The sequence below is a fragment of the Hordeum vulgare genome, chromosome 2H (assembly GCF_904849725.1).
Source record: "Hordeum vulgare subsp. vulgare chromosome 2H, MorexV3_pseudomolecules_assembly, whole genome shotgun sequence".
Taxonomy (NCBI): Eukaryota; Viridiplantae; Streptophyta; class Magnoliopsida; order Poales; family Poaceae; genus Hordeum; species Hordeum vulgare.
In genome coordinates, this window is record NC_058519.1 from 331,970,906 (window position 1) to 331,980,599 (window position 9,694).

Here is a 9,694-nt window from a genome sequence, read left to right on the forward strand (position 1 = left end):
CCCTGCAGGGTTAAATCTTTTGGAAAGCCGTGCCCGCGGTTATGTGGCAATGTGGAAACTTTGTTTAACATCCGATTCTAGATAACTTGAAGTTAACTTAATTAAAATATGCCAACTAAGTGCGTAACCGTGACTCTCTCTTTCGTGACCTCCTTCTCCGATCGAGGACAAGGTGGGGTAATGTCTGACGTAAGTAGGTGTTGAGGATCATTCATTTGATCATCACTAGTTCACGTCCGTTATGCGTAGATCTTCCCCCTCTTCTATTCTTGTACTGGTAAGTTATTCACCTCAAATAAATGCTTAGTCGCTTGCTGCAACCTCACCAGTTAACCATACCTCACCCATTAAGCTTGCTAGTCTTGATACCTTTGGAAATGAGAATGTTGAGTACCTCTGGCTCACGGATTACTACAATACCAATTGAAGGTACACGTAAAGGGTTACTTGACGCGAGCGCATTGATTGTTCATTTGGAGTTTCTTCTTCTTCTTCAACAATCTAGGATGGGTTCCAGGCCGGCAGCCTGTGATAGCAAGGATGGACGTCGTTCTTTTCTCGTTTGTTTTCGTCCGTAGTCGGACGCTGCTCTTCTTCGTGATATTTATGTATTGTACTGATGTGACTCTGATGTAGCTTGTGGCAAGTGTAAGCCTATTCCATATACTCTTCTTTTCAGTACATGTACTTGTAACGATATCCATTCTTGCAAAACGACGAGATGCGCTTCTATCCCTGTCGAGGCCCTCACACCAAAATAAGGATATGGTCGCATCTTGGGTGTTACACTCCGTCCCTCATTAGTACCCCTAGTACTATTATGACGATCGTTCCCTCGAAAGCGTCTTGTGCCGACCAGGCCCTTCATGGGTTTCGCTGACGGCTCCACCATCACGCTAGGGGAAGTTTGCCTCCCCGTCACTTTTGGCACCCGCAAGAACTACCACACGTAGCTCATCAACTTCGACGTGGTGCACATCGGCCTTCCCTTAAACGCCATTTTGGGCTCACCGGCGGTCGCCATGTTCATGGTCGTGACCCATCATGCCTAGGACCTTATCAAGGTGCCCGGCTGCAGCAGCACCATCACACCCTCGAGCGTGCCTACAAGGACGCCACCACTTCATAACGCGCTGACAAGGCATACTTGGGCCTGCCGAGGAAGCACCCACAAAGAATAAGCCCCTGCTCCATCAAGAGCGGACCAGGTCCAAGATGGCATCACTAGATGGGGACAGCGCAGGCCCCTCCCGTGCCATCACAAATGCCCCTCCCAAAAAAGGAAGTTGACTCGTCACCTTCCTCCGGGCAAGCCCTGGTGTGTCGTCATGGATAGCATCATGCATGCCCAACCTGCAGAGGGAGGTGATCGAGCATCATTTGACTGTGTGCCAGAGTGCACGACCCGTCAGCAAGCCCCAAGATGCAGGAATCTCCCATGAAGCTCCCCGTCAAAGGTGGATCGTCAGCTCCACCGCCACCTCCAAGCCATGCGGCAGAAGGCGCATGTCTATCGACTCCATCTCCCTCACCAGGCTCGCCTCGCGAGGCCCTTCTCTCCTCAACCCCGTCATGTGTGTGCCCTTCGGCCTGGAGAACACTTCAGCCACATTTGCGGGGCTGATACGCATGAGCCTGGAGTCCCGCATCACGGATTTGGTTAACAATTGTCGACTGGACCACCACGACCCCATGATTAATGGTGGACGATGTTCGGGTACAAAACACATGCAATGCCCTCCATCGCAATAAGTTCTATCTGTGCTCCATGGATACGAGCGTCGGAGTTGTACACGCTTCGGGGCTCTCTCTATACATGTTGCCTTCAGCACGTGAGAGTCCCTTCCCTCTCTCATGGAAGCACCATGCTCAGCGCTGGCGGATACCCCATATTCATACATGGCGGACCTTTTGACAATGAGGGCGCTTTTCAGTGGCACCAACCTCAGGCTGACCCATGTATGTCATGGAAGAGTTTCTGACATTATTTGAGGGGCGCCTTTTGGCCGCACCATCAAGCTGACCCGTTTCGAACACAGCGGCGTATATATTTGTGTTATGTAATGAACTTTCTTCCTGCATCAATAAAGCTTGTTTCCGTCAAACTCCATGTGTGCCTGCAGCTGGCTATGCCTCAAGACTGGTACGCACTCGTGATATCCACCATGTCTGTCATGTGAGCGGGGGCTTGGAACGGTGCTTGTGCTCGGATCAGTCCTTGCAACGCTGCAAAACCCAGGTGATTGAGATCTCGCTCGTGGGCCTGCTCTCGTGTACGTCACCTCACTAGGTCCTTGGTGCCCTCATCTCCTTGCGTGACACCCATAGACGACCCAACGAGCTCCCCCCACTTTATTACTTGGCAAATTCCCTGGTGAGGCCTCGTGAGCAGTGTCCGGGAGACGGAAGGCTTCACGAGGGACTCCACCTCACGAGTCGCTCCCTTTAGAGGGCTCGCTCGCTCCAAGCCCACATCCCCAAGAAGCTAAGTATAAACACGTCCCTCGGGATTTCTTCCTCTCGCTTCCTCCCTAGGCATCCCAATTTCCTTGGCACGATCCATCTGAGCTTCAAGGGGGCACCCTAAGCATCATGCATCAGGGTCTCCTACTACCCCTAAGATCCCTACATCCTTTGGCCTTGCTAGGCCCTCGCTTCACGCATGCCAGCCATGGTGTAGCCCACCTCGGGGGCTGGGGCCCAGCAACGTAGGACACAAAGGTAATGTAAAATCAAGAAGGAAACCCTGGAGGGACAACAAAATCAAATTAAACGCATCAAACGTTGAGTACTTAAAGCAGAAGTTCCCTACGAATGACTTTAGAACCCCATGGGGTCGGGTGGTTCATGGTGCAACAGAACAAGGAGGATAATATGTCAAACAGAGGAGGCGTCGCCCTCGTTATCGTCACTCGTGAGGACCCCTCCAAGTCTGTTGTTCTCTTCGGAGAGATCAACCTGCACGAATCGCCAATCAAGGAGTCCACGTCCCAGCACAACTCATCCATGAGCGAGCCCAGGAGCACCATAGGCACTGGCTCCACAACAAGGGAGAAGTCAAAGAGGGAGTAGTGGCGGCCAAGGTTGGAGAAGACGTGCGTCATCGTGCAATGTAGGATGTCATGGGTGCCTCCCTCGATGTCTTTGTCCACCATGGAGACTCCTGCCTCCAGCGCCTCCACCACCTTGGTGAAGAAGTCGAGATAGCCCATGTCGGAGTTCGCATGGGGCAACGTCGGGACGTCCTCGATGAAGTGGTTGAGCGCATAGCTGGCACGCTTGCCGAGACCCAAGAATAGCTTAGTGTGTTGCACTTGCATCGTCCACGCATGCACCTCGTCGTCCTGGCCCTCTGCACGATGTCAGCGGCCTTGCCAACCTTCACCTCGAGCAACGCAAACTCCACTTCGACATCTCCTTTGCCCCCGTGGGTGGCCTAGAGGTCATCCTTGGCATCGTGGAGCTGGGCCTTGAGCTTGCCGACCTCCTTCTGGATCTAATCGCGCTTGAGCTACAAGCGGGATTCTTGCAACTCCTCCATAGTGGCCTCCCGTTGCGTGGTAACCCTTGCATCAGCCTCAACATTGGTCGCGGCCTCCCTCCTCTCGAGCTTGACGTCCATCGTGGTGCGAGCTGCCTCGAAGGCAGCCCCATCAATGAGAACCTAGCCTTCGAGAGTCAAGAGGCGCTCGCGCTCCACCTCCTGGTCGAAGACGGTCCGAGCATCCTCTCCCTCCAGAAGTTCCACGTTAGCCTCTTCGCCGATGATGGCATCCTACCTATGGTCCAGTTCACCCTCGCAAGCGGCATAGTGCTACTCGCGCGCGGCGGCAGCATCCTCGCGTGCCTGGAGCTCCTGCTCGCAGAGGGCACTCTGCTCCTCCGCTCTGCGGGTGTGGGATTCGGCATCCATGAGCCGTTCTCCCTCTTGTGCTCATTGATTCTGATTCTTGTGCATGAGTTTTCGCCCATTATTTGTCCATGAATTGCAATGTCTCCAACCAAAAAATGAATCTTGTAGCATAGACGAACAAAAAATAGGGTTAGTTCCCCACTTTGTGCGTCTCGGATTCACCGAGTGTACTGGGATATGTGTCATCGATTCCTGAATTAGGGTTTCTGAGAACCATCTCCGGAGAACCGAGTTTCACTTTTTGGTTCTACCAAAAAGTTTGGCCAAGTTCCTGTTGATGAGACGGTTAGTCTCGGAGGCTCCGATTTTTCTTTCTCTATGGAATCGAAACACACATAGCTGATACTTAATACTAAAGTTTTGAGTTCAATTTTTTGAGAATTTCTGTGTTTTGTGATGGTCATCCATTCCTACTCTTCTATAACTATTCACAAGGTCAGCTTGTCAGCTTGTGAACATGTCAGGGTCTGAAGATAGTCAGAATGCTTACAGAGAGCACAACATGGAAGTGGACTCATGCACTAGTTCCGAGAAGTCTGATTCTGATCCAAGCACTCCCACCTCTCATGATATGCCTAAGGCACCTACCACGTCCAGGAAGAGGTTGAACTCACACTAATAAGATGTTGAATTCATTCCTGAGGAAAGAACTTCTCACAAGAAGAAGGAGAAGGCCACAGTCAAGAAAACTGTGAGAAAGGAATATGCCAGTTCAGATGATGTGAGAGCTCCAAAGACTGCCAAGAAATGATTGAAACTTTCCCTTCAGAACACATCCTCCAAGCTCACCAAGAAACTAGGACAGAAGAGATCCAGGAAGAGGATTGTGCATGTTGTCGGAAGGCCATCCTCTATGTATGAAAATCTAGCAGAAGCTGCTAAAGAAGAAGATGAAGAGGTACCTACTAATGCACCTCCTTCCAAGAAGAACAAGCTGGTGGGAGATGATATGCCTAGCAAGCCTGCAACTAAGTCTAAGACTAATGCTCCCAAAGCTAAAAATCTTGTAGCTCCTAAGTGTTTGAAATATACCCTAGAGGCAATAATAAAATGGTTATTATCATATTTCCTTGTTCATGATAATCGTCTATTGTTCATGCTACAATTGTATTAACAGGAAACAGTAATACATGTGTGAATAAATAAATCACAATGTGTCCCTAGCAAGCCTCTAGATTGGCTAGCTCATTGATCAATAGATTATCATGGTTTCCTGATCATGGACATTGGATGTCATTGATAACGGGATCACATCATTGGGAGAATGATGTCATGGACAAGACCCATTCCTAAGCATAGCACTAGATCGTATTGTTCGTATGCTAAAGCTTTTCTAGTGTCAACTGTCTTTTCCTTCGATCGTGAGATTGTGCAACTCCTAGATACCGTAGGAGTGCTTTGGGTGTATCAAACATTACAACGTAACTGGGTGACTATAAAGGTGCACTACGGGTATCTCCGAAAGTGTGTGTTGGGTTGGCACGAATCGAGATCGGGATTTGTCACTCCGTGTGACGGAGAGGTATCTCTGGTCCCACTTGGTAGAACATCATCATAATGATCTCAGTGTGACTAAGGAGTTAGTCACGGGATGATGTGGTATGGAACGAGTAAAGATACTTACCGGTAACGAGATTGAACAAGGTATAGGTATACCGACGATCGAATCTCGGGCAAGTTCTATACCGATAGGCAAAGGGAATTGTACACGGGATTGATTGAATCCTTGACATCGTGGTTCATCCGATGAGATCATCGTGGAACATGTGGGAGCCACCATGGGTATCTAGATCCAACTGATGGTTATTGGCCGGAGAGTGTCTCGGTCATGTCTGCATGATTCCCGAACCTGTAGGGTCCACACACTTAAGGTTCGATGACGCTAGGGTTATAGGGAATTGTTATACGAGGTTACCGAAGGTTGTTCGGAGTCCAGGATGAGATCCCGGACGTCACGAGGAGCTCCCGAATGGTCCGGAGGTAAAGATTGATATATAGGACGGATGGGTTTGGACGTCGGAAATGTTTCGGGCACCACCGACAAAGTGTCGGGACCACCGGAAGGGTTCCGGAGGCCCACCGGGAGGGGCCACAAGCCCCAGAAGGCTACATGGGCCAAGTGCTGGAGGGAACCAGCCCCTAGGTGGGCTGGTGCACCCCCCCCCCCCACACTCAGCCCAAGCGCACCAGAGAGGGAGGGAGGGGAAATCCTAGGCGCTGGTGGGCCTAAGGCCCACCTAGGGGTGCGTCACCCCCCTCTCCTCCCTGGCCGCCGCCCCCCTCTCCCATCTAGGGCTGCCGCCCCCCCTCAAAGGGGAAACCCTAAAGGGGGTGCCACCTCTCCCTTCCCCCTATATATAGTGGGGGTTTTGGCCTTTGGAGATACGGTTTTCCATCTCTCGCTCGGCACAGCCCTGCTCTTCTTCTTCCTCCTCTCCCACGGTGCTTGGCGAAGCCCTGCCGGGAGACCTCGTATCTCCATAGACACCACGCCGTTGTGCTTCCGGAGGTCTTCCCCAACCTATCCCTCCTCCTTGCTGGATCAAGGTGCGGGAGACGTCACCGGGATGCACGTGTGTTGAACGTGGAGGAGACGTGGTTCGACACTAGATCGGAATCACACCACGATCTGAATCTCCGCGAGTACGACTCTATCAACCGTGTTCTAGCAACGCTTCCGCTTAGCGATCTTCAATGGTATGAAGATGCACTCACCCCTCTCTCATTGCTGGTATGTCCATAGGAAGATCTGAATATGGCGTAGGAAAATGTTGAATTTATCCTACGTTTCACCAACAGTGGCATCAGAGCCAGGTTTTCTATGCATAGATTCTATGCACGAGTAGAACACAAAAGGTTGTGGCGCTGATTTTTCAATTGCTTTCCTCTACTAGTCTTATTTTTTTCCGGCGGTATTTTGGGATGAAGCAGCCCGGACCGACCTTACATGTACGCTTACGTGAGACAGGTTCCACCGGCCAAAATGCACACCGTGCATAAAGGTGTCTAGCGGGTGTCTGTCTCTCCCACTCTAGTCGGATTGGATTTGATGAAACGGGTCCTTATGAAGGGTAAATAGCTTTGGCATATCATCGTTCTGGCTCTCACGTAGTTAAGTAGGCGTTCTTGCTGGAAACCCAAATCAGCCACGTAAAACTTGCAACAACAATTAGAGGACGTCTAACTTGTTTTTGCAGGGTTTGACATGTGATGTGATATGGCCAAAGTTGTGATGTTACATGTGTGATCTATGACATGATCATGTTATTGTAATAGTATTCACGACTTACATGTCGATGAGTATGACAATCGAGAGGAGCCATAGGAGTTGTCTTAATTTATTGTAGTAGTGGTAGTAGTAGTTGGCATGACAACTTCATGGAGACACGATGATGGAGATCATGATGATGGGATCATAGTGTCATGCCGGTGACAATGTTGATCATGCGATTCCTGAAGATGGAGATCGAAGGAGCAAAGATGATAATGGCCATATCATGTCACTATATGATTGGATGTGATGTTTACCATGTTTTTCATCTTATTGCTTAGAACGACGGTAGCATAATAGATCCCTCATAAAATTTAGAGAATGTATTCCACTAAGTGTGCACCTTTGCGAAGGATCGTTGTCTCGAAGAACCACGTGATGATCGGGTGTGATAGATTCTAACGCTCGCATAGAACGGGTGTAAGCCAGATTTACACACGAGAAACACTTAGGTTGACTCGACGAGCTTAGCATGTACAGACATGACATCGAATACAAGAGACCGAAAGGCCGAACATGAGTCGTATGGTTGAATACGATCAACATGAAGTTGCTCACCATGACGACTAGTCCGTCTCACGTGATGATCGGACATGGGTTAGTCAACATGGATCATGTATCACTTAGATGACTAGAGGGATGTCGATTTAAGTGGTAGTTCACACTTAATTTGATTGAATGAACTTAATTGTCGTGAACTTAGTCTAAAAGTTGTCTTTACAAATATTTTAGATCCAATTGCTGACACACGTGTCAACCTCAATTTCAACGCATTCCTAGAGAAGAACAAGCTGAAAGATGATGGTAGGAACTATGCGGACTGGGTCCGCAACTTTAAGCTCATCCTCGAAGCAGCTAAAAAGTTTTATGTCCTTAATGCACCGCTAGGTGACCCTCCTGCTGGTTAGGTGTGGCATGTTATACAGTTTGGAAACGGGGCTCCAAAGGCATTTTGAGCAACACGGGGCATATGAGATGTTCCAGGACCTGAAACTAGTTTTTCAAGCTCATGCCCGTGTCGAGAGATATGAAGTTTCCGACAAGTTCTTTACTTGTAAGATGGAGGAGAACTGTTCTGTTAGTGAGCATATACTCAGAATGTCTGGGTTACACGGTCGTCTGACTTCGCTTGGAGTCGAACTTCCGGATGACGCTGTAATTGACAGAATTCTCCAGTCTCTCCCACCAAGCTATAAGGGCTTTGTGCTGAAGTACAACATGCAAGGGACGGAAAAAAACATTCCCGAGTTGTACTCGATGCTGAAATCTGCACAAATAGAAATCAAGAAAGAGCATCAAGTGTTGATGGTCAATAAGACCATCGGTTTTAAGAAAGGCAAGGGTAAGAAGAACTTAAAGAAAGACGACAAAGTCGTTGCCGCGCCCGGTAAGCCAGATACTGGGAAGAAGAAAAAGAATGGACCCGAGCCTGAGACTGAGTGCTTCTATTGCAAGGGAAAAGGTCACTGGAAGCGGAACTGCCCCAAGTACTTAGCGGACAAGAAGGCCGGCAATGTTAAAGGTATATATGATATACATGTTATTGATGTGTACCTTACCAGCGCTCGTAGTAGCTCCTGGGTATTTGATACCGGTGTTGATGCTCACATTTGCAACTCAAAGAAGGAACTGCGGAATAAGGGGAGACTGGCCAAGGACGAGGTGACGATGCGCGTCGGGAATGGCTCCAAGGTCGATGTGATCGTCGTCGGCATGCTGCCTCTACATCTACCATCGGAATTAGTTTTAAACCTTAATAATTGTTATTTAGTACCAGCTTTGAGCATGAATATTGTATCAGGGTCTTGCTTAATGCGAGACGGCTACTCATTTAAGTCAGAGAATAATGGTTGTTCTATTTATATGAGTGAGATGTTTTATGGTCATGCTCCGCTGGTGAAAGGTTTATTCTTGAAGAATCTCGATCGTGATGTTACACATATTCATAGTGTCAGTACCAAAAGATGTAAAGTTGATAATGATAGTCCCACATACTTGTGGCACTGCCGCCTTGGTCATATCGGTCTTAAGCGCATGAAGAAGCTCCATACTGATGGAATATTAGAGTCTCTTGACTTCGAATCATTTGACAGATGCGAACCGTGCCTCATGGGCAAGATGACTAAGACTCCATTCTCATGAATAATGGAGAGAGCGACCGACTTATTGGAAATAATACATACTGATGAGTGTGGTCCAATGAACGTTGAAGCTCACGCTGGCTACCTTTATGTTCTCACTCTCACCGATGATTTGAGTAGGTATGGGTATATCTACTTGATGAAGCAGAAATCTGAGACGTTTGAAAAGTTCAAGGAATTTCAGAGTGAGGTTGAGAATCAACGTGACAGAAAAATTAAGTGTCTACGATCTGATCATGGAGGAGAATATTTGAGTCACGAGATTGGCACACACCTAAGGAAGTGTGGAATTGTTTCACAACTGACGCCGCGTGGCACACCGCAACGCAACGGAGTGTCTGAATGTCGTAATCACACTTTATTAGATAT